Raw genomic sequence first — 24823 nt, forward strand, 5'->3', positions numbered from 1 at the left:
AGACGGCCTGTGCTTTGCCGAGTGCTTTGAATACTCCACCGCTTTTCTTCCCGTTATTTCACCCAAATAAGCAAAAGAAACCGGCCTTGAGGCTCCGTGTGAAACGCCACAAGACTCTGCCCAAAGAAGACAGCTGCTCTGCGTGAGAAGAGCAACCGTCAAAATTGAGTCCATTTTCCTTTCTGTTATTGTTTGAATATTTTTGAAAATAACCCCATTTTAAGTCATCGGTTTTTCAAGTGTTCAAATTCAATGTGTCAAAAGTTATCTCAAGCTGCTTCCCAGTTGTGTTGTCTTGACGGAAACCAATGCCTGGCTGTAGCAACGCTGTGGGATCTTTCTACTGAACCGAGACTGCTTGGCTTTCAGCAGCCTTGGGTTGCATGCGGGGGGGGGGGGGGGTCCAGAATGTTCTCATCTGGTTCCAGAACCGAACTCGGCCCATCTCCGCTATGATTCAGGTTGGTGGGACTGGGACCCAAGTCTCGAGGGGCCGAAGTTGGCCAATGGCCCCCGAATGTTTGTTTGCCTCCCCTCTTGCCTTCCCATGGAATAAAAACAATGTATAGATGTGTCAGAGTTGGGTGTTAATTACATCACTATTATCGCTGCACACCGTTCAGCTGTTAAACATCGCCGCTGTAGCCTCAAACCACCTATGCTACCATCTCAAATGGCACGGCTTCCCGGTGGCGTGTCACACTAGGCGCCGCGTGAGCGACTAGACGGCCCAGGCCACGTGCGCTCCTTCGGATAAGTGTGGGAATCAATTACTCGACTTTGGAATGGCACACTGCACTATAGGGAGCATATGTGGCCCACATAGGGATGGCTCACTGCTATCGCTCAACACCAGCCTCCAGAACCGACTCCCCCCCCCCCCCCCCCCCGACCACCCCCTCCATAATGCCATTGGACATAGCAAGCCCTCTCTAGGACCGACCCCTCCTACCCACACTCTCCCTACCCCCTGATATCCACCATGACAGCCACAATAGGCAGAGTGCTAAGGCGACGCCGCTGTGAGCCGCCCTCTTTACAGCAGAGTGTCAGACCTCATCAGCCGGGGAATGATGGGGTTGTGGGAACCTGACACGGATTCAATGATACCGTGAATTCTCTGCTCGGGGAACCATTCTCTTTTACACCCCTGCGACACATTCACAAGGTGGCTGGAGGCAGGATAGTAGTGGGGTATCTGCTGGGTCGTTTGACTCCGAACATGAAAGGTAACGAGTTTGATACCCGATCGCCGCAGGCTACCTGTGTGCTACCATGTGTTTTATTTTAATTTAACGGGATGTCAGCATTGGGAATGCCTTGAAATTGTCACTACAGGGTATTTATTTGAAATAAACTTGACCTGACAGTGGTTAAAGACTTGGACCCTGGACCTGGATTCTGGCCCCTATCATCACCCTGGCTGCCCTTAAGTCACGGAGAACGCTTAGCTTCATAGCAGAGAACTCATTTCCCCCTGGGGAGGAATTAAGACTATCTGAACGATGAACGTGCATTACATTTCTCCTTTTATCTCAAATTATTATCTAAATTGAAAATGGAATGGCGATGATTTGTATTTTAGCAAGTGGATTTTCATTGTGTGTCTCGTGAAGTCCTGTTCACGAGACACGAGTCGTCAGTCACTTGATGTGATTGACCTAGTCAAAGCTGTACACTGATGATATAGACTGAAATATTTCCATCTATCTATCGTACACTATCATTCCCATCGTTCCATCTATCTATCTCAATCTCTTGACATAGACCAAAACATTAGAATAACTACACAGAACAGAACTCTGATTCCCGGTCGTCAACATTTGGCTCACGCTGGGGTCACCGTGGGGTCATCAAAGTCATGGAGCTCTGCTGCAGCAGATCTCTGGTGACGCCAGACTAACCCTGCAACTACAAAGGGCTAGATGAACGCGTGTTATTTTAATCACGCCCCCCCTGCCCCCCCCCCCCCCCCCCACAGCCCTCCGCCGCCCCCAACGCATGCTGCTTGGATCAGCGCTCTTTGTTGTTGCCTGAGGGCAAGCGGGTGGCTTAGAACCAGCAGCCTCCCCTACCTCAGTGTCAGACAAACACGCAGACTGACACACACGCGCACACTCTCCCACTCTCTCACACACACACGCACACGCACACACACGCGCACACACACTGGGAGAACACACCTACTCCGGCCCTTCAGTGCATTCACATTCTACTCATCCCTATCCTCATCCTTCTGACCTCCGACCCCTCTCCTCTCAACATCATCGACCCCCTTGGTTTGAGTGCGTCCAGATCTCCCTTTGCAGGCCACTCATTAATATTCCACAACCTGTGTTTCCCATGTTCACGCAATTGCCACAGCGTGAACTTTCCAATTATAAATTTTGAAGCAAGTTTTAAGAAATCTTCTTCAGGTTAAAGACGACAACAACACAAAGACCTTGGTTTGATGCAGGGCCGTAATTAGAGCGATACACCGGCCGTGTTCCGCTCACTAGCCAATTACCAGCCTGGGTTCCTCTTTGTACTCTGCCCTTGTTGGGTCCATTCTGCGGTCCTTCTGACCGTCAAGTGACCCGCTCTGCTTCTCTCAAGTCCCTGCCAGGACTCTGAAATAGAGAACGGCGTTTGATGCCTGCGTCTGAACCAGATGATTGGGTCAAAAGGTCATCAGTAACCACCAATCTAAGACTGGGCGGTATGGCCTAGAATGTCTATCACTGGATTCTTTTAAGGAAGGACGGTAGCAGTTTATAATTTTTCAGTTTATCTTGATGATTTTGAATGGATAAAGCACTGATATGGCAACTAGGAAATGCATCACATATTAAGTCTAAACTGCAATAATAAATAACCTTTTTCTTCCCATTGCTGCTCAATGATTCACTTGACGTTTGGGGAGGATGCTCTCATATTCCAGAGCATGTTTTGATTTTAGTTCTATTTTATTTTCTACTTTTCTATTTTAGATAGAAAAGATTGCTTGTATTACCAACTGTTGCAACCACTGTCGCCCGGCATCATTCGCAGATTGTCGTTATCTGCACGTCTTACTTTTTAAACCCTAACCATTAATGGAAGTTGCACCAGCCTTTACTTTTTCACTTTGCTGTGTGCAGCACATTCAGCCCTTTCTGCGTTTCCGAACAAAGCAGTATCGGCTTTCACGTTTAACAGCCAAACTCCTGCTTCTTCACGGCAGACTAGGCACGGTGTAGTGCATGGCTGCCTCCCACTGGACTAGTTCCTGTGAGGGCTACACCGGTCAGCATGGTGCAGTCAACATCCACACCACGGAGCGAACTCACACTGATGTACTTTACTGTTTTTACCGTAATACATTTTTCTAGTTACTATTCAGTCATTTAGCGGACACTTTTATCAAAAGGGAATTTCAATAAATTTTGAGGTTAATTTAGAGATTTGTTTTTGAAGCAGGTAGGGGTCAAGCATCTTCTGCTGTGGACATTAGGGCTCCAACACAGTAGCTTACAGTGAGGGGTCCGACATCAATAGCCAGCACACTATCCTGCCCCCCTAATCTGTCAATCTTGCTGACACCTGTGTACTGCATCTTGCCAAGGTCGTGGAAGACATCTCTGCGTTTACTTGATTTAGGATCTGGTTTTTCATCAAGACTAAGCACACTGGGGGAAAGAAAAATGTTGGAGACATCAACAAAATCACGCAGCTCTGGGATTAGAAATGCAGAGGGGCTTGACCAAGGTGTTGTCCAAATGGCTCTTTGGGAGAACTAGCTACAGGTCATGTGACAGGTCAAGTGACTGACTTAAAAAAAATTAGTTGTCTTTAAATTTGTAGACTAAAATCAGTGTTTGAAACTGGGCAAAATTGGGACTTAAGATCATTTTAGGATGTGCCGTTTGTACAAGATTTATTCTTCCAGTTTTGATTAATTATGTAATGTCCTTTGCATCATACATACAGTAGGTCCCTAATAAGTAATTTCGTAGCTGTCATTGGTAGCAACGCATTGAAAGCTTTGATGTATAATAAATGAGCTGGAGGATGGCATGCCATACAGTACGACAGTGAGCTGTCGCATACCAGTGGGGCTAAATTTAGACTCAATGCATGAACATAGTCAAAGTCAAATCCACCATAGAATAAAGTGATTTATTATTGGTTTCCTTTACCTGGTAAGAGATGCTCCTGGTTAAATCACCTACTGGAAGGTGCTCACACTGTTGCTTAAATTTGTGTTCAGAACCTCTGAAATGTAAACTATAAAGTAGCAAACATGAATGCATTTCAGTTAGCTTAATGGCAATTGATCTATGGCAACATGGATCGGTAAATATCTATTTTCTATAGCAAACATTACTTTCAACTTGACCGTGGCCTTGGAATAGATCGGTGCGTTCATCCATTTTGTAAGCCAGCTCCCCGCTGGACAGCTATGTATGTATCACGACGAAGGAAGTCAGTCCACCAAGTCATTCATGCACCGTCCTCTGAATGTTTGTCATGTCACCTACTCTCTCCCACTCAATGTACGTCAAGTACACTTTTAGCACCTTCCATCGCACAAATGCACACACACACACACACACACACACACACACACACACACACACACACACACACACACACACACACACACACACACACACACACACACACACACACACACACACACACACACTGTCCCCTACCCATCACTTTGCAGCAGCGACAGAGTGCATCGACTTGAGCTTCTTCCCTCCGGGAGAGGAGATGGAGAAAAGCCAGGCCAAACATTCACAGCGTTGTTTGGAACGAAGCGGACGTCATCGGAGTGCCTATTTAGTCTCCGTCATGGTGGGATATAACGGAGCAGACAGTCGCCTCAGACACAAAGAGGAGGCCAGAGCAGGAACCAGGAGCACGTCCTGTGTGGAGCACCAGAGGGCAGGGAGTAACGGGGCCGCGCGCGCGCGCGCGCGTGTGTGTGTGCGCACGCGCGCGCATGTGCATGGACTATCATTTTCCCTCCGTGTGAAGTGTGTCTAGGGAAGGGACTTTCAGCGGTGTGTGTGTATGTGTGTGTTAGCCTCTAATTAGGCTGAATGTGTGGTTGTGAACTGGCGGGCTCACATGTTAACGAGACCCCTGTTTACTTTGGTTGAATCCCACAGTTGTCTGTGTGTGTGTGTGTGTGTGTGTGTGTGTGTGTTAGTCATACAGTCTTATGTCTCCCTGTCTCTGGGGGGGAGGCCTGTGGTGTGATGTGTGAGGTCATCCAACAAACATGTCTCTCTTTCTGTCTCTCCGCCTCTCTCTCTATCTTATAGCATCCAATTTTTCCACCAGCCTTTACCAAGATGCCAAGTTTACTAGTGTTCTACTCTGCCCTATGGCCTATGATGCAAAATATTTTTAATATGAAACGCCCTGCTGACACTCCATACTATACCATGGGGCAAATGTGGAAAGCAGGAGGTTTATCCGCTTAGGGGAGACCATTGTCTGCCCTGTGAGTCTCTGATTTAGCATGCAGGGTCTGGGATCCATGGAGCCCGCTCACAAAAGGCTTTCTCTAAAATATTCCAAGTGCAGGAAAAAGGAACCTGGAAGAGGAATGGGGATGGGATTTTCACTAATGGAAAGACACGTGACTGATCTCTCTCTCTCGCTCTCGCTTGCTCTCTCTCTATTCTCTCTCTCTCCCTGTCTCTTGCTCTCTCTCGTCCTCTCTCATTTCCCTGCTCTCATTTCAAAGCAGCTTATTCCCTTGGGAGGGAAGAAAAGCTTGGCCATACATTCATCACAGTGTTTGGAACGAAGTCAACATAATTAAGACTCGATCAACGTACCAACCTCTGTGTACGTTCCCTGTAGTTTGCATGAGAAGGCATCCCAGCCATCCTTCATGAAATGATGATCTGGGGGGGGGGGGGGTGGGGTTGTTGGCCGTATATAAATGGGCTGGTTAGGGAGTGGGTGAACAGGACTCATTCCTGTGTCTCCATCTCGTATTTGCTTGCAGCCCCTAACATCTAGGGTGCATCTTCGTTCAAGGCTCTCCATGTATTCTGCAGGGGGTAGCTTACAAGATTGGAATTCAACCCGAGCTAACGTTGATGAGACTCGGGTCGGTGTAGGCGTAGGAGGGGAAAACTTCTAGCTTGTTGTGGTGGGATGCCGAAACATGGCCCGTGGCTAATATTTCCTCATTACTTAGAGTGGGGGGGGGGGGGGGGGGGGGGTGGAATTAAGACCCTGGGGATGACTATGTCATGAGATACCTTGTAAAATATTTGAAACCCTAAACGTAACTTGTGTCATTACAAACAACACTGTTTAAACAGTTTTGTGTTGAGAAAAAGTTGAGGCCTCTACCGGCACCAGGCTCGTCACCATGGTAACAGGATTGCTCGAGGGGACAGAGTTAAAAGGTTTTTGTGACTGATCATTCCAATGCCTTCCTGAAATGTTCATATTGTCTTGTAAGAGTGGCTGATAGTGGAGCGGGTGATTGTGTGGCATTCTGTTGATGGTGTTGTGATCTTCAGCTTTGTCTCATGTAGAAAAGCGATGACATGATCAGATCTGGATCTAGCTATTGTTTGCCACTCGAGGAAAAGACTGAACCAGTCATTCTGTAAGTGTCTAGTGACTGGTGTGGATGAACTGCCTCCACAACATCAACCTCTCCGTCTTCACCCCGTAAACAAGGTCGTGATTTGAATGTCTGACTGCAAAAAAACGTTTTAGCCTTCCTCGTGGCGGTTTGCTAGAGAATGCTCTTGCGGATCCTGTGTGAAGCCCAAAGACCAGCAGCCCACTCGCAATGTGTACCCCCTGCGGGGCCTGTCGTGATGAATAAGGAGGTGTCAGGACCCAGCTGTAACTGTGCCCAATCATGCTCCGCGTTGAGCATGAATAATTGATGAGTCATCGCTCGTCATAGCGATCGCGTTTTGAATGGCAGCATGTCGACCACGTGCACGCGAAGTAACAGGCGGCGCTGAGTCGATCACAGAGGGCGAGTGTTGGACACAAATGGGCGAGACACAAATGGGCGTGACGCATACCGTGTTCTGCCTGTTGGGTCAGGGGGCCGCACCGGGGGAACCATGGGGTGCCGTGACCCCCCAGGCCACGCCAACGAACCGTACGACCTTACAAGACCACCTGTGTTCTCAATCAGGTTGATCCGTGTGAAGTGTGTCGAGGAGAGGGACTTTCAGCGGTGTGTGTCTGTGTGTGTATGTGTGTGTTACTACTACTACTCCTATTGTGAATACAGATTTTATTCTCATTCAAATTGGGTAATCGACTTTCTTATACTTATTGCTGTGCTGTACTTTCTGTTTTGACACCCTCATTTCCTGTCAGGGATGCAGCTTATCTTGTATTATAAACGCAAACGGTGTATCCGATAACCGAATCATCATCATTATCATACCTGGGAGGAGATATCCGCCCTGTGTTTCCGTATCGATGCAGATGTTGAAACACATGCACAATCACTTTGGCATAGAGTTTCAAACAGCCACAGTGCCACTGTTCCATAGTGGTAGTGGGGGGCACTATTGTCATGGAGACAAGAGAATGGTAGAACACAATGCAAGAACGCTGAACTTGTGTGTGTGTGTGTGTGTGTGTGTGTGTGTGTGTGTGTGTGTGTGTGTGTGTGTGTGTGTGTGTGTGTGTGTGTGTGTGTGTGTGTGTGTGTGTGTGTGTGTGTGTGTGTGTGTGTTCAGATATGATCTTCCAGGTAAGGTTCCCATTTCTGTTGGGACCCTTTTGGTGGATTTCACTGTCATCCCATAATAAAAAAGTTATTCCCTGCAACATTCAATAAGCGGTGGAGAAGAATGATGTGCTTTAGAAAAAATCTGTCAGAAGAAAAACATGTCAAAGTCAGGGGCCTCAAAATGTGAAAGAAGAAAATTGTTTCCATTTCATTTCCAGTAAATTTTTTATTATGAAGTTCGGTAGCACCAGTCCATCTGGAAGTTGCACCTAAGTTGTGAATGCCAAAATGCAGAGCTGGCTGGATCCGGAGGGAGGATTAAAGATCTGGTTTCACCCAAGGCCAAGACCCATGGGCCTTGTTCACCTAGCAGCTATCATGGTATTAAACACTCGTTGTTGGGGGAACTGAATAAGATGCTGGAATTGTCTGACCACTTTGCATTCTGATCCGTCTGGGATGGATACGAAGAAAAATAACCTATCTCCTCTTAACTCTAGTTCTACCTTCGTTCTCAAGTGGGGCTCCGACCTGCAGTCTCAAGGATGTGGCTCTGACATTCTGCTTCTCTTGGAGCATATCTACATTTTGATAGCCTATTAGCCGTTCAATGCTATTCAATCATCCAGGGTATCGTTTTTTTTCTTATCTTTATTTATCTGAGTGCTTCTTCGATTCTCCCATTTATTTCAAGTGATTGGACTCCCTATGGACGAGATAAGGTTTGGATGTGGATGGTTATGCCTTTATCTAGATGGTTGTCAGATTGACTCTTCATGGTATCACTAGCCAGTTCTTCTAATTGGGATGAAAACATAAACCAGGCCAGATGGGTCTTCTGCACAATTTACTCAAAGAAAGTAACGTGAAACGAAATGTAGCCAGCCCCTCCCTGATACTTCTGATATCTTCACATCTCTTCTCAATCACTTTAAAATCGTATCGTAATCCAGATCTTAATTGTGAGCTGAGGAGCGGTCTCACAAAAAGAGACAACAATTTTCGAAAATTTATATATGAATTATATTCATATTAAAAACAATAACAACCTCAAAATTCAAAAGCATTTTTATTTTTTTTAGAGTATTCCGTTTCATTCATTGATTAATTTGTATATTACATTACATAGCATTTATTTAGCTCTTGCTTTTGTCCAAAGCAACAATAGATGACTTTAACCATGAAAATAAACTCCAAAAGTGCAAGAATTAGAGGACATAAAATCCATGAAGTAAAATTCAGCCTTGGATATCTGTGAAGACAAAGCCCCAGTGCTGTCTGTATCTTTGTGCAATCAAACAGGAAGTAAACAGACAAGCCGACCACAGCAAACCAGCCCTTTGATGTTCCCTAGACAAACTCCTGGGGCCCACTTTCAAACATAACCACCACACAGCAACAAAACAAGCAGCATGGTTGTTGTGTTGTTTCAAGCCCCACCAGTTATTGTCTGGTGTTAAAATAAAAATGGCACTGAGGCACTCCAATAAAGGTCTGGTTGGTGTGGAGTTGTGTGCAGGGCCAAGGTGCTGGACTGTTATTATGCTGTGAGAGCACCAACCTAGTGTGGCTGCCTGCACGCAACTGCACCTTTCTGTCCAGACGGCGTAAATGGCACCATGCATCCCTGGGACTTCTATTAGAGGCAGGAGGTGACTGATCACGCCAGCCTTTTTGGAGCCAACTGCTTCTGCTGCTGTTGTTGTTGTTGTTATTTTGATGAAATGGATGTTCTTCTGCTGTGTTTTTGTGTTCACCCAGGCCTAGGGGGCCTGTGTGTGTCTGAAACTCTGAGTGGTGTGGTTGAGTATAGGGGAACTTGGTTGAAACTTGAAATGAATTTGTATGAGGTTGGGTGAAAATGTCGGGCACAGAGTTGGACTAAAATGATGATTGTCCACTGATTTACTTTACACATTTTAAAGGGACAGTTAACCAAAAATCACAACATGGTATAGGATCTTCAACATGGTAATCTTTGCCACTTCATGTCATCTCATTGTTACTAACATATGAGGAAACGGGTGTAAAATCAGATGTTTTTGCTCGTCTCTTTAAAATGCATTCGATATGCTACCTGGGTGAGGTGGTCATAGTTTCCCAATATTATAGAAGGTTCCCTCTCTCGACTTACCGATATGGCTGCTAGGTCTATACTACCTGGTCTCTTTCCTTTGCGGTCACTTATGTCAGTGTGCCTGGAATGGGGAACTATTCTCAGGATGTTTGACCAATCCAATCCTGGTGGCTCAGTGAATGATTGATGGATTTATCACATTGAGTCATTTGGTGTGTGAGAGCGCGTGGGCGTGTGTGCGTGCGTGCCAGTGGAGCGAAACTGAAAGGCCTGCTAAGCCTAGCTGTATTATTACCAGGCTAATCCACCGCTGTCCACCCCCAGCTGTGCGATGGGGGACACTGGTAACAACAGATGCACAGCAGTCACCTTTAAAATCAATAACAACCAACAGTAATAAAGAGAGCGCATTACATCTGGCCTCTCCGGTACACACCAGATGAGCAGCACCCACGGTTCATGGATTTGATCCTTCTGTGCTCATCTTTTTCGACGGATCTTGTTGACGGAGCTTATTGGCTCATTATACCCACCGCCCCTCCCCCCCCCCCCCCCCCCATTCCCCGCCCCAAGGCCTCTAAGATGACTATTGCTATTTTTATCCCAGGCATCCGCCTTTAATGAATATTAATGCAGGGCTGCTTTTTAAGATATGATCCCCAATCCCAAGCTATGTGCTATTTTTGAATAGGTGTGTGTGTGTGTGTGTGTGTGTGTGTGTGTGTGTGTGTGTGTGTGTGTGTGTGTGTGTGTGTGTGTGTGTGTGTGTGTGTGTGTGTGTGTGTGTGTGTGTGTGTGTGTGTGTGTGTGGCTACCAATGGGCTAGTTATGACACTACCAGGTTTTTTTTTTTGAAGACCTGGCAGTTAAGAGTCGACCGCTCCTTGTGGAAAAACCAGGGGATGCCTTGCTCACTATAAGCCAAGGCAACCACATGCACAATATGTATCGATCACATTGATTCCATCAGACACCCTCCAAGAAGGGTGATGATGAATGCACTCTTCAGAACAAACCCAATGCTAACATGATATTGTCAAACCCGGGTCGGTCGGGTGTGATGTTGGTACCGTCACACCGCGGCCCCGGCGTCTCTGTTCCAGGACCGCAGCAGGTCTGTCCCGGGCGACAGAAACGCTTGCAACACAACTCCTTGGCCCAACGTGCCATTAGATCTGATCTGTGCTCCGGAGCGCATCGCGGGGAACAATGACACTCTTTGAACAAGTGCAGCGGCGCCTCCGGCAAAATAACTTAACACCCTCTTCTGTTTCTTTTGCTTCTTGTTCTGATTCCCCCCCCCCCCCTCCTCCTCCTCCTCTACCCCCCCCCTCCCTCTCTTTCCCTCCTGTGACTCTTTGTTATGATTCACTCTCTGTAGGTCAGAGACGGAGACACACCGCATGAGCTAGAGTAGCAACTGGTGTCTGCTGGGAGCCCCTGCCGTCTCTACCTTCTGATACATCGCACCGTGAGTTCAGTCGCACTCTGTCTTACCGTGTGTGTGTGTGTGTGTGTGTATGTGTGTGTGTGTTAACCAGGCATAGTCGGTTGACATCACAACTGCAATTACTCAAGTGTCTAGGGTGCTTTTTGCGAAGATGATGTTATGTAGACCGTGTCCACATGATGAGAAACTCAATCAACCCGGGTTATTATTTATTATATTTGTGTTGTTCAAGGCATACACTTTTGGAATTTACGCACACACACTGAGGAGAATGTTCACAGATCTTTCTTTAACACAGTCTATCATTTTCTCCTCTTACGCAATCCGACAGCTTCGCAATTAACCAAAAGTTGGCAGTAGACATATGTATTATAAACTGTGTGTGTGTGTCTGTGTGCGTGTGTGTAGACATATCTATATATATGTATGTATAAATGCGTGTATGTGTATATACATAATATATGTATGTATGTATGCAGTAGTATGTTTTCCCAGTGAATTCAGTGAATGAAAAGACATAACCCTGAGCTCTGAATACCTATTGGTTTATCATAGTGGGCCATTCCTTGCTAGACACTTGACGGATGGGTGGATGGATAGATAATCCATCATTGTTTAATCCCAAGTGACTTCATAGTTATCGCCCTGGTCTGCTGACTTCAGACCCGTCCACATGCTGTAATGGTATTTTTTTTTCGATTTCTAATCACATCATTTGAAATTTCCTATGGCTGATTACACATGATGGTGTGTAATCAAATCCCTAATGGTCCTTTGGTTTCTCAATGGGACTTATTCACCCAGTGGTCATCTTGGTTCTTTAAGCGAGCGGGGTGGGGGAACTGAATGTGGCAGCTAGCGTTTAAAGCTAAGTTGGCCGCTTGGTGAATATGGCCCATGTCTCTCTGAAACGAAGGGAAGAGCAGCAATTTATGTTGGTCCATCTCAGCAGCGTCTGTTCCTTCACAAGTGTGTGTGTGTGTGTGTGTGTGTGTGTGTGTGTGTGTGTGTGTGTGTGTCTGTGTCTGTGTCTGTGTTTGTGCGTGCACACGCACAAGCGTTGTACATTGAAAAGGATGTAGGAAACAGCACACATGCTGTAGTTCGCTCAACCTTTGTACAGCCAGAGACAAAAAACTCCTATTCTATTCTTTCTCAACCTGTGCTTCCCCCTGGTCGTGTTTTGTCTGCTGAGGTCCGCTCCTTCCTGCTCCGGACCCAGGGCCGGTTGCCTGGCCCGGGCCTCTGCCCTTGGACCAGAACACTGTGGTTCTGTTTGGGTTCCTCCTGTCTGCAGCCTCATTGTCTCCGCTGGTGTTTCTGCCCCTTATTGATAGTGGGAACACAGGGTCGCTGTGTGTGTGTGTGTGTGTGTGTGTGTGTGTGTGTGTGTGTGTGTGTGTGTGTGTGTGTGTGTGTGTGTGTGTGTGTGTGTGTGTGTGTGTGTGTGTGTGTGTGTGTGTGTTGTGAATTCCTACTGGTTGTGTTTGACTCTGTGGCTATTTGTGGGGCTTTGCTTATTCACAGGAAGCCAGAGGGCTCATTTGTAGGGCTGTTGAGCTTATGATTCAGTATTTAGTCATATTGAGTCATCAAGCTGAAGGTTTTATTAACATGACTAACAGTGAATACGTGTAATTAGTCGTCATTGGGAGCAGGTAGGAGGTTAGTGTTCTGCATTCAGGTACAAATTTGGATGTTTGGCATCAAACCACCCTTGTAACTCCACTATTCTGGACGGTATTATCATCGTCTATTATGGGTAAAGGAGGAACCTTTCCCGGTGGGGATGAAAGTACAACAGCATTCATATCCAGGCATATGCACATTGTTACATAAAGTAGCGATAACTTTGATGATCATAGCGGGCCAGAGCCCATGCAGAGAGCAGCCGCTTGTTCATAACCACCTCTAGCGCCTGCTGAAATTCTCTCTCTCTGTTGTTTCACCTTTTTTTTCCCCGGTACCGTTGATTTAATTATACCCGCCGTCAGGCCCAATTTCACACGCGTGTAGCTCAGCGAGCGTGGAGGAGGAAGGGGAGGGGGAGGAGAGAGGGGGAGTAGAAGGAGTTGAAGAGAGGCAGAGGAGGAGGAGGAGAGAGAGGGGAGGAGATGGAGAGAGGGGGAGGCGAAGGAGAGAGGAGGAGGAGGGGAGGAGAAGGAGAGAGGAGAAGGAGAGAGGAGGAGAAGGAGGGAGGCAGAGGAGGAGGAGAGAGGGGGAGGAGGACGAGAAGGAGAAAGGAGGGGGGACAGCCCCGAAAGGAGAGGGAAGAGGAGGAGGAGGAGCGCAGCTCAGCTCAGCGAGAAGCGGTTATCCAGATACAATGTGCTGCTCCTGAGCTTTTTCCAAAAAAGCTCTGTTGGAAGATGGAGTCAGCTCTTTCCCGTCCCACCTGTGCATCCCGACAGGAAGGAGGCAGCCCGGTCCCCCTTCCATGTCGTCTCCGCTTTCCGCCTCCCATAGTTCTCTGCGTCGATCCCTCTGGCTGCGATCGTTTCGTCGTTCTGTTTGTTTTGCCCCGGGCCGTTGGGAGTGAGAGTGAGTGAGGGTGGGTGGTTCCGTTCCATTTCCATTTCCGCGACTATGATGATGATGATGATGAGGAGGCCGATGATGATGATGATGATGATGTAGTGGCACTTTCAGCACACGGTCGATTGCCGGCGGCCTCACTTCACACCTCCTTTCCCGACCACCTCTTTACCGTCACTCCTCCTCTCCCTCCCCGACCGGCCGTGCCAGAATCGGCGGCCCCGGAGCCATACATGGTCCCACTCCAGTGGATCAAACCGTCGCCTGCTAGGTTTTCCTGGAAAGAGTGGCAAGGACTTTTAAAAAGCTGGACGAATCCTGAAGTTTACTTTGGTTGTCTTTAATAGACCCTTATGCATGTGGTTCTGTAAAAGAGCCAACATACTTAATCAGACACACATAATCAGAATACAGATTCTGAATCGCTTGCTGCAACCGCTGCTTTACCATCGCCGGTATGGGAACTGTTCATCTGAGGGATTTCACACTCCACATTTTATCTAGTCTACATGAAAGTGATTTAAAACCCTGTGTGTGTGTGTGTGTGTGTGTGTGTGTGTGTGTGTGTGTGTGTGTGTGTGTGTGTGTGTGTGTGTGTGTGTGTGTGTGTGTGTGTGTGTGTGTGTGTGTGTGTGTGTGTGTGTACTTAAGGCCTCCAGTCCTTCCCCTATAGAATTGGTTGGTAGTAGATGATGGTCTCCAGAATAAACTAGGGCATGTTTCACCAAGAGCTTCCGTTCTCACTTGAAGCTTTCTTATCCTGTATATTTGCCCACGTGCTCCTCAGTAAAGGCTTACAGTGGTCTTTGTCAGGAGTTTAATATCCAGTTCTATATGCAAACCTCTATGCTGCAATATTATTCCGTTTTATTATTTTACTATTAAAGTCATTGAGCAGATGCTTTTAGCCAGAGGTGGGGTGTGTGTGTGTGTGTGTGTGTGTGTGTGTGTGTGCGTGTGCGTGTGCGTGCGTGCGTGCATCCTCCTTTCGCTGAGGAGACGCCAAACCGGAGAAGTGGTGAAACTGTAAACGTTCTAGATCTTTCTCTACGTTCGTCACCAGGATTGCTCCTGGCAACTAGTTCCTTTCTCAAAGTTATTGACCAAGACATTTGGACCACACACACACCTCTTCCACCCCCCCCCCCCCCCCCCCCCCCTTCTGACCTCACTCTCATGGCGTCTATGAGGTCATTGAAGCCCTCCTGGGGAGACCTTGTACGGTCAACACTCCTCTAGAGCCGCGATGGAGGAAACTCAAGTGGCAAGCGTGTAAAAAAAGGACCTCAGTTAACCTCAGGATAGGTTTCAGGGTCCCCTTCGTCTGTTTTCACTCAGAAGACCCTCACAACCAGGGCCTCCGTGGACGTTGACGTGGGCAGGGTTACTCCACACCGGGGATGGATCAAATTAAGTTCTCGAGTGTGGATTTATAGATTGTATGTGATTGTCACCTTTTGTTGATCCACCGCCACTTACTGCTTCCTCCCTAGTAGGAGACCAGGGGTCAATCCTTCTGGAAGCACCGTGGGGGGGGGGGGGGGGTTCAATACTGTTTTTTGTGGCCCAAATCTGTTTCCAATATGGCATTATTGCTTTTATTGGGGGAGGAATTTGTATATGCTGACAGGTTTATGGTAGAAACCTTCAGATGCAATTTGAGAGCCCTTATGAAAAGCTCATCATAAAATCACAGTAATGTTGATCGTCTCCCTCACAATCCATTTAAAGACATTTCTTTAGTAGGGCGATGTATTACAGTTCCCTTTGCTGTAGTACGGCCGTTTAAAGCTAAGACGAGATAGCATTCAGGCTCCCAGATGATATCTAGTAGTAGTATGTCATCACAGGGTCCATATTTTCTGTATTTCTATATGTATTTCTATATGTATTTCTGTACGACTCCAGCTGACCAAACGGCCCCTTATGGTAGTTAAATGGCAACATTTCTCTATTTTGAATGAAGCATGTCATGTTCAAGTCGAGCGAGATGAAAGGAATAGAATATCCAATGAAGAAAGACTGCAGAGAATTGATGACATGGTTAACTTTAAAGAGGCAACATTTTCCTCGGGTGGGGGCATTAAAAGATGCATGTTTTGTGAGTGAGGACCCAGAAATAGCCCATAATAACAAACATCAAACAACATCCCATAGGAAAAAAGCCAATGTCTCAGTATTTAATAAAAAAAATAGCTTCATCACATACTTTCCCAGTGGTGTGCGCATGTGTGTGTGTTTTGTGCACGCATGTGTGTTATTGTACTCGTGTCTGTGTTTACGTGTACATGTCTGCTGTGTATATGTGTGCGTCTCCTTGGTATGTGGTTGTGGGAGCAGGGGGGGGGGGGGGGCGGGATCTTTTCCGACTCTTTCCCAGCCCTGATTGGTCCTTCCCGGTGTCACCTCTCCAAGTGATTGTGCAATCCACCGCTCTGGAATGTGAACTTGCTGTGTTTTTTTTTTTTATTTTTTTTATTCCTTTAGTTTGCCTTTTTTTTTAATCCTGTCACCGCTACGGCGTCGCATGGAAATCGTGTCGTACAGTAACATCTCATGGATGAAAGAAACAACATCATTACAGTAGGGTCCCTCTCACTGAAACTCTTGCTGTGTGAATTCTCTGAGTCTCTTCTTCGGTTCCACGGCACCATTATTTATTAGGAAATGTCTATCCCTGCAATGTCTTTTCCTTCTCCGTGCACATCAGAGCCTCCACTTTGAGTCTCTCGCTCGCTCTCTTGCTCTCAAATGTGTCTCTATCTCTTCCGCCACATCTGTTGTCTTTTTCTGCCCTCTGATAAACTTCCACTTCCCAACCCATTATCTTTTAATTTTCCCTGAGAAGATGATAGTTTCTGCAGTTGTGCGGCCTGGCCAGTGTTATGCAAGCGACTGTTTCCCTGACGCCAAAGAATGTTCTTGTTCTGTTTGAGTGATGGATGCGGGGGAAGGAGTCAAAGGAAGGTTGAGAAAAGCACAATAAGTTGTCTCGGATTTAGACTCGAACAGCTGCTTAAAGATGTATCAAATAAAGGGTGATTTTATTGCGACGACACCCCTTGCTTCTTCTGCTCTGCAATGTTACCGACTTCAAATGACTAGGGAGAGGCAAAATCATCAAATATATAATGGCACACGTACGATTAATGGACTTGCTGCAGAGTTGTTGTTTTTATTGGACTAATCGTAGTAATTGCCATGTCTGGGAGGCCTCTGGAATGCTTTTGGCCTTTAAAAGCGATAGCCTTCCACTGTAGAACTCCTTGCACTTCTGGCCAAAGCCTAATTGGTCCGGAGGTCGATGATTGAAACTCAGTGTTGGGGAAAGCGCAGTGCGTTTCAGGGTGTCCTTTATGGCTCCATACTTTATCAGTAGGTAAAGTTTAAAGCACAGGAAGAGAGGCCCCGCTATTAATGAGGTTGTTTAGTTGACAGGTTAATCGCTGCTCTTCGTCAGCGCCCAGCGCTACAAAAGCCTTAATAGACGACTTTGAGTTGTTTGCTCAGCGCCGCCCAGAGACCTTAAAACAACTAGAGCTGGCCTAGAAGAGTGTGTGTGTGTGTGTGTGTGTGTGTGTGTGTGTGTGTGTGTGTGTGTGTGTGTGTGTGTGTGTGTGTGTGTGTGTGTGTGTGTGTGTGTGTGTGTGTGTGTGTGTGTGTGTGTGTGTGTGTGTTTTTGAAGTCGTATTGTATTATTGCATTCAGTCGTATTTGAATACCACTCGGTTATGTACATATTGATCTGTCAACAATTCTTGGGGGAGTTCTACTTACGAATGGTGGAAAAACACAGTTTATATACCTTTTTTTGATTTACTTGCATTGCAATATTTCCCATTGTCCATAATTGGTATGGTATGTAGTTTAGTATTTCACAAATAATTTTGACTATAATTCATCACCACCTTTCTAATGTCAACCAAGTTTCAACCATTGATTGAAAGCAGAAACACTACTTTAAAGGTAAACCATCCACAGAACAAAACTCATAAAATGATAAACCTCAAACCTAAACGTGTTTACTTCCCGACCACATGTACAAAAATAATTCTTGCTTGCACGCTCCCTTCTGCATGGTCATGTTTATTCTATTCGGTCTTGGTCCACATGTTACTTATTGTGATGCTTATTGCACTGTATCCTTCTAATCCAATATTCTGAGTCTCGCACACACACACACACATGCTCACGCACGCACGCACGCACGCACGCACGCACGCACGCACGCACGCACGCACGCACGCCGCACACGCACACACACACACACGCGTCCAGCCACTTAGAAGCGTGTGTCACAGCTGATGCAGTCCACTGCACTCTGCAGCCCTCTTGTATGTCATACATATTGATGACCCATTGGCAAGCTTGTGCATCCTAATAATGTGGGCGATGTGAAATGGCCTGGATAAGTATGCTGGCTGTGATGAATGCCCTTTCTGTCCGTTTCTATTTTGCCTGGCTGGCCGCGGTGGACCTCTCCAATGACTTGCAAAAATTGCAGTCCCATTCTTCTGTGGTTGGTGATCAATGTTTGGTATTCAACATTTGCATGCATCAGTGGTTTCATTGATAAGGCTAACAGTGGCTCACAGTCATTAAATGGACTCTCTGTTTCTCTAGCGGAGGGGTACACATGTTTCTGTATGGCTCGTTAGGTGGATTCGATCCTTGTCACAGATAAATGTTATTGTAATATGTTGAATATTTGACCTATTCTAGGGATTCAAATCTCCTACGGTTGGAGGTATGACCCTTAGCCATTGGCTGAACTCCATTATTGTCAAATCAATGTTTTGGTTCCGTGAAAGGCCATCATAATTAGAGTAATGGAGGAAGTATCGATCCACTACGAAACCATGGCTCTATTGAGTAACACTTTGTTGAACCTTTATGGACATAAAATGTTCTTTCAAATAATCGAATGGTAAAGAAGGATAAGGCCACTTTGTAGTCACGTGTACTTGAAGAGTTTGAATCGGTTATTGTTTTTGCACACAGTTGTATTAGTTCAAAGTACATAGTCTCTCTTACATTTGTCATTTCAGAGGTGAATGGATGTGTTTCCCTTTAATGTATTGGCCATTTAATGGCTTTAAATGTAATCCTGCTGGCCTCGCACCCACAGATTAATAACGTCTGCAAAATCCTCAACAAATCGCAAACCAAACAGAAGGTCTTATGGTGGATATGGGCTCGGAGCGGATCCATTAACAACAATAGAGAGACTGAGGTTTGTGGACAGGTGTTTTATTTGAACCAATTCTTTTCAGTGTTGTCTGTAATTTATAGTGTGCTTTGGGTATGTTATGGAAACATTCCCGTACGAGCAGACCTTGAAAGTGAACCTGGCAGGGTGTTTTACTGTTGCGGGGGAAAAGCGTTTTCCCAGAGAGCGACAGCTTTTTGAAACAGAAACCACCTTTTCCCTTTTCAGTTTCCACGCGTTCATTCAATTTTCTCTCTCACTTTGAGGGATGTCACAACATTATGGAACTCAGAGATGAAGCTAGAGCACAGGACCGGTACCAAAGCCTTACCCTTCACTCCACTACAGAGAACGGGTTGACTCCCAATCTGGTGACCGGGTTTGCTTTTAAAAAGTTCATAATGGTACATATGTACATGTAAAAAAATGTAAATCAGCTTTTTTGGCCAAGTATGCTCACACATACAAGGAATTCGGTCTCTGCATTTATCCATTATTAATTAGTGAAACACACAGAGCACACAGTGAGGTGAAGCACACACAAACCCGGAGCAGGGGTTAGGTGCCTTGCTCAAGCACACTTCAGCTGTGGATGTGGGCATGGTAGAGCAGTGCTCAACCACTTCCCCCGCCCACATTTTTCCTACTGGGTCGGGGATCGAACCAGCAACCCTTCGGTTCAAAGGCCGAAGCCCTAACCAGTAGACCACGGCTGCCCTATAATACAGCTATACAGCTGTAGAAGAATAATGCCTGGTATTGTGTGTACAACAGATGCAGATGACTTGTCATTGTAAAACTCTTAAAGCTAAGTCCAGTCCCTTTTTTTTTTTTTATCAAATATCATTCATAGTCTCTGTTTTTCTGTTTTTCCCATTTTTGTCTCCATTATATCCACCTCAATTATTCTGTCCTACTGGCTTACTCTTACCTCTCGGCACTGAGCCAAATGTAATGGCGTCCAGCCTAAGGGAGCTCACCAGATCTGTGTAACTGTATAATGCACAGTAAATGGAGCTCACCAGATCTGTGTAACTGTATAATGCACAGTAAATGGAGCTCACCAGGTCTGTGTAATGTACAGTAAATGGAGCTCAACAGGTCTGTATAATGTACAGTAAACAGAGCTCACCAGATCTAAATTTTTCAATAAGTGAATACCTGGCATGTGATGTGAAGTTTTGTTATTGTGTTGTATGACATTGTAGTTACTGGAATTGGCAGGGACCTCACTAAACAAAAATATAGAGATTCTGAGTGCCGGACCACATATATAACAAATATTCCAATTGTATAAAAAAGTGTGATGTCTGTGTGATATTTACAGGACCTCATTGATTCTTCAATGAATGTTGCCAAACCGAATATAGTTGATAACTATGACTACATTTATGTGGATACAGCACAGCGCCTTCTTTTGGACCAGATTACATTGACAAGATTACATTGACGTTTCTGGTTAATTTTTTATTTTTTATTTTTTTTTAAACGATTTTGAGTCAACCTAACAAAATATTGTCTGAGAAAATAATCGTTATACTCACATGAATCCAATTTATTTTATATATATATATATATATATATATATATATATATATGAGATTGTGGATATGCAGCCAGATGATAGGAGATGATGCTCTGGCGTGCCATGAATGTGCAGATTAGTTTTGGGTTGTTTTTGGAGGCTCGCTCAGCTGCCCATGAATCACTTTATGATGGGCCACCTGTTAGCCTGGGTAACTCCACACCAGCCTCATTGGAAATCTGATAAGCCTGATGTGTGAGCCAAACCCTGCCCCCAGTGTCTTTTAGATGTGATCATCAAAAATGTGGAGGAACTAGTTTCAGGGTTTAGCTCTGGTTGTTCACAAGAGTATCGTCACAAATCTGCCCCCTGAACGGGGTCGAGTTTTTCTAATCTATGGCAACCTGTCAAGACGGACAGACAGAACCACAAATATCAGTCAGACATCTTGATACTCTGCTCTCTCTGTATCACGATAAACGTAATGAACACGAGGTGTGTGTGTGTGTGTGTGTGTGTGTGTGTGTGTGTGTGTGTGTGTGTGTGTGTGTGTGTGTGTGTGTGTGTGTGTGTGTGTGTGTGTGTGTGTGTGTGTGTGTGTGTGTGTGTGTGTCTCACATGTGGTTCCAGGCTAGCTGAAACGTACTGGTTGATGAACACAAGCTGACATGCTCGTCTGCTCCTTATGACTGACTCCACATGCTATTTTGTGCTCTCAGAGAGCACTTTCATAGGAGAAACATTACCATTTATATTGTGGTAATTGAAATGGTGTGTGGACCGATAAAGTAATCATGACCGTGTGTTGCAGCTATTCTGAATAGCATTGAAGGAGTATTTAGTCATTAATCATCATCCCTTCAAAGTTATATTGATCTTTAATAAAGTTTTCTCCGTTAGAGGAGACCAAAACCGTGCCAGGGAATAGTCGGCGGAAGACAGAAATAGCAGTAATAGATAAATATCCGATACAGGATGCCCATTTTCCTGAGCCAGTGACCTGTCCTCCACGGCCTCTGGGGCGGCGTGCCGGCAGCAGGTGTGGTGTTTAAACCCTCCCTGGCACAAGGGCACGCCGTCACCTGCCTCTTCACATCCCATCCCTCCTGTGTGAAAGTCTAACTTTTACCTGACCGAGCGGTACTACCGCTAGGTCACAGCGGTAGCGGTACTACCGCTACCGCTGTGACCTCTCTCTCACACAGGGTGGGAGGTTCTGGTGTACTAGGCGTTTAGATAAAGGATTTTTTTTTGCTCGGATGAAAACACGTTTCTTGGATTATTGTTTTGTTCATGCTATTCACGGTGGTATTGTGGTGATGTGTGATGTCATTCACAGGATGAGATCTGGAACTCTCGGAACGTTCTAGGACATTCTGGTCCCATTGGAGATTTTATTTAGAAAAAAAGGGCTTTGTTCGTTTCTGGGATGATTTATGTATTTTGATATTAGTGTGTGGCAGTGGTGGGATTGTTGTGGTGTTTTATGTCTTTGAAGGGGGAATGCTGCACAAGTGCCTGTGGGCCACCCCACATATCAGCACCCGTCTCCCAGACTGTATGCCAGACACCGCTTAGAGATACTTGATGGAGCAGCCAAGTTTTATATTGTACATTGACACATTTACACACACACTTCACGCACACGTGCGCGTGCAAGAAGACAGCCATGCACACACACACGCACGCCGGGGCACACGGGAATACAGCCATGCGCACTCCCTGGGGGTGCACACAGGAATACAGCCGCACACACTCGCACACGCACACGCACACACAGACACAGACACACACGCACACACACACGCATGCACACTACAAAGGTGTCCAGCATTTATTGTCCCTTCAGAAGCACAAATGCAACGGAAGAAGAGTTTTTAAATCCCCAGATAATTGTCGTGACAACATAGTGTAAACTGTGTGGACATGGCTTCACATGGCCGTGCAGAAGGCTGTGTCTCGGCACATTACTAATATACTCCTGCTTAGTGTTAATGTACTGACACCCCGCTGTGCGACCGGAATAAAGACGGCCTCGTTTGCCTTTGTGCTTTCAGAAGTTATATTTATAAGTGATGTTGTTTTCCCACTGTGCAGGCTTGGACCAATCCAGAATTTAAAAAGAAAAACAAAGTCCCTTAACATTCCCAAAGGGTTTTGCTAAATAATAATTATATAGTTATGTATCCATATAAATATGAATTTGTTATTGGTAATCACCAGACAGCGGCATGGACACTGATTGGAAAATAACAATTATTAGCATTATGGAACCATCATAAATACTAGGTGTAAGGAGATATTTTGAATGCGTAAATCATTGCATTTCTTTGTTCTCTTGTTTAGGATTGTAATTAGGGATGGTTAAGGTATAGCACACAATTGATGTATTTATATTTATTACACTAATTACATTTGCATAAAATGGTCCTTTCCCACATGAAAGTCTGTTTGATAATATCTGTGACATCAAACTGTTGATCGCCCAGCGAGCAGGTACTTATATTTAACTGAAGGGGGCTTGTTTGTCTTGAAAAATCATGACTCGAAAGCATGAAGTATAGAATTGCCACTTGACCGGGATTTGATATGCGTCTATGAAGGTGATTACATAGTTGTGATTCGCTATGTTTTTCCCTTGTGCTATGACTCCAGGGCAGTGTTTAACAGACTACATGAATGATGAAAATTATATTGAATCATTATTCTCTTGGATTAGATGTTGCAAAGCCATTTTCCTTTGCAACCTTACACGCTGCTGTGCCCTTGGCTAGAAGATTCAAATGAATCCTACTTTTTTTCAAAGATTATATTGGTATTATCCAATGCCAATATCCAATCTGATGCTTTAATTCAATTTGTTTATGGAGAAGCAAAACCTCTAGCTATGTGTAGGAGTACTAATTCAGTAATTCGGTTTGTTATTTTATGTGTATAAAAAATATATATTTCACTATTTTTTTATGTACTTTCTTTTAGTTTCTCAAGTATCTTGACCATTCAGTTAAGGGTTTCTTGTTAAAGTAATGTTTATTGTATTCAAAATGGATGATTCCATTACCTTGCCATCTTGGATAACTTCAGAAATATGAACGAGCACTTTGTGTTTCTTCCAAAGATGCTCCACTAACTGAGAATTGTGTTTTTGTGGAGCGCAACACAAACGTACGTTTGCATAAATGCATTGCACACCGTCTTGTGCAGTCTTGAATTGTCACAACAAGCACGTTGCTGCTGAATATTATTATTTATTTTCATTTTCAACCTTTTGGTAGAAGCCTTCGTAGGACACGTTGTTTTGTGATCTCGAACAAAAACAAAGTCTTAAATCTGGTCCCTGGTCTGTCTTTAAGCCTTCACTGGGAGCACAGAAACCTGGAATTGGGAGATAGTTTGGGTTGGTTGTTGTGGCGACTGAGGGGAAAATACTGCATGTTTATGACCCTAGTCCTTCTCCAGATGTTGGAGGAGGTGGAGGAGTGGTCCAGCAGAAACCAGTGACTTGTTGGAGGTCTTCCAGACTAGGGTTGGAAGTCAAGTCGGCCACCCCAGTAATTCCTTGGTTGTTGTGAGGCGTTCAAGAGCAGGTTGACATCCAAGTGGTTATGAGTGGTCCATTATTGTAAGACTTTTAATGGCAGACCTTTTTCATCCAAAGCAACTGCTAGTATAAGGGTTCAGATAGACTTTTTTGACTCTCCCACCTACAACCCCATTGCCACAGACAATGTGCTGTATGGAAACCGGGCAGGGTGTAATCTGCCCTGGGTCATAGCTAAAGGACCTCTTTTTGACAACTGTTTCAAACATTTTCATCACAAGGGTTGTGTGAGGGCGACAGAGTGATAATCAATGGTAATGATGATAATCCGTCATCGCAAATTGAGCCTACTTGGTTGGAGCAATAGCCACTTAGCCGCTCTTTGTGTTCTGATTGGCCGGTGTCTCTCTGGAGTGCTCATTGTCCTGTCCTCTCAGCCATAACCCCACCCTTCTCAAGAAGATGTGGTGCTGTTATCAAGAAAACACCATCACAAACCCACCTATGACATCACGCATTCGACGTCAACACTCGCTCGTCACATCACTCATCCGAAGGGCTTTGGCCATTGCTTTTCCTGTGAGGATGTGGCCAGTTGCGGGTGGGGGGGGGTGCAACAGGATAAATCGTCCCCCATCCCTAGGTTTCCTCGGCTGCAGGGAGTTCCCGCTTTCATTGTGTCCTGACCCGGGCGAGAAACCCGGGGGCGTTGACCGCCCGGTGTCCTTCTGCCCGGGATCTCAGCCCTGCCTGCTGTATCCCTGCTGGTGGATGGATAGGC

At 45.5% G+C, this 24823-nt stretch overlaps 1 protein-coding gene across 2 annotated transcripts in view; it reads left to right on the forward strand.

Moving 5' to 3' along the window:
• peak1 (pseudopodium-enriched atypical kinase 1) overlaps positions 1 to 24823 on the forward strand; it is a 76318-nt gene that overhangs the window by 25322 nt on the left and 26173 nt on the right. For both annotated transcript variants that reach the window (XM_084477596.1, XM_084477597.1), the window contains one exon: positions 11164 to 11253. The gene's annotated coding sequence lies outside the window, so the exon portion shown is untranslated. The remainder of the gene's footprint in view (positions 1 to 11163; positions 11254 to 24823) is intronic.

This window comes from Micromesistius poutassou (assembly GCF_964030765.1).
Source record: "Micromesistius poutassou genome assembly, chromosome: 13".
NCBI classification, from domain to species: domain Eukaryota; kingdom Metazoa; phylum Chordata; class Actinopteri; order Gadiformes; family Gadidae; genus Micromesistius; species Micromesistius poutassou.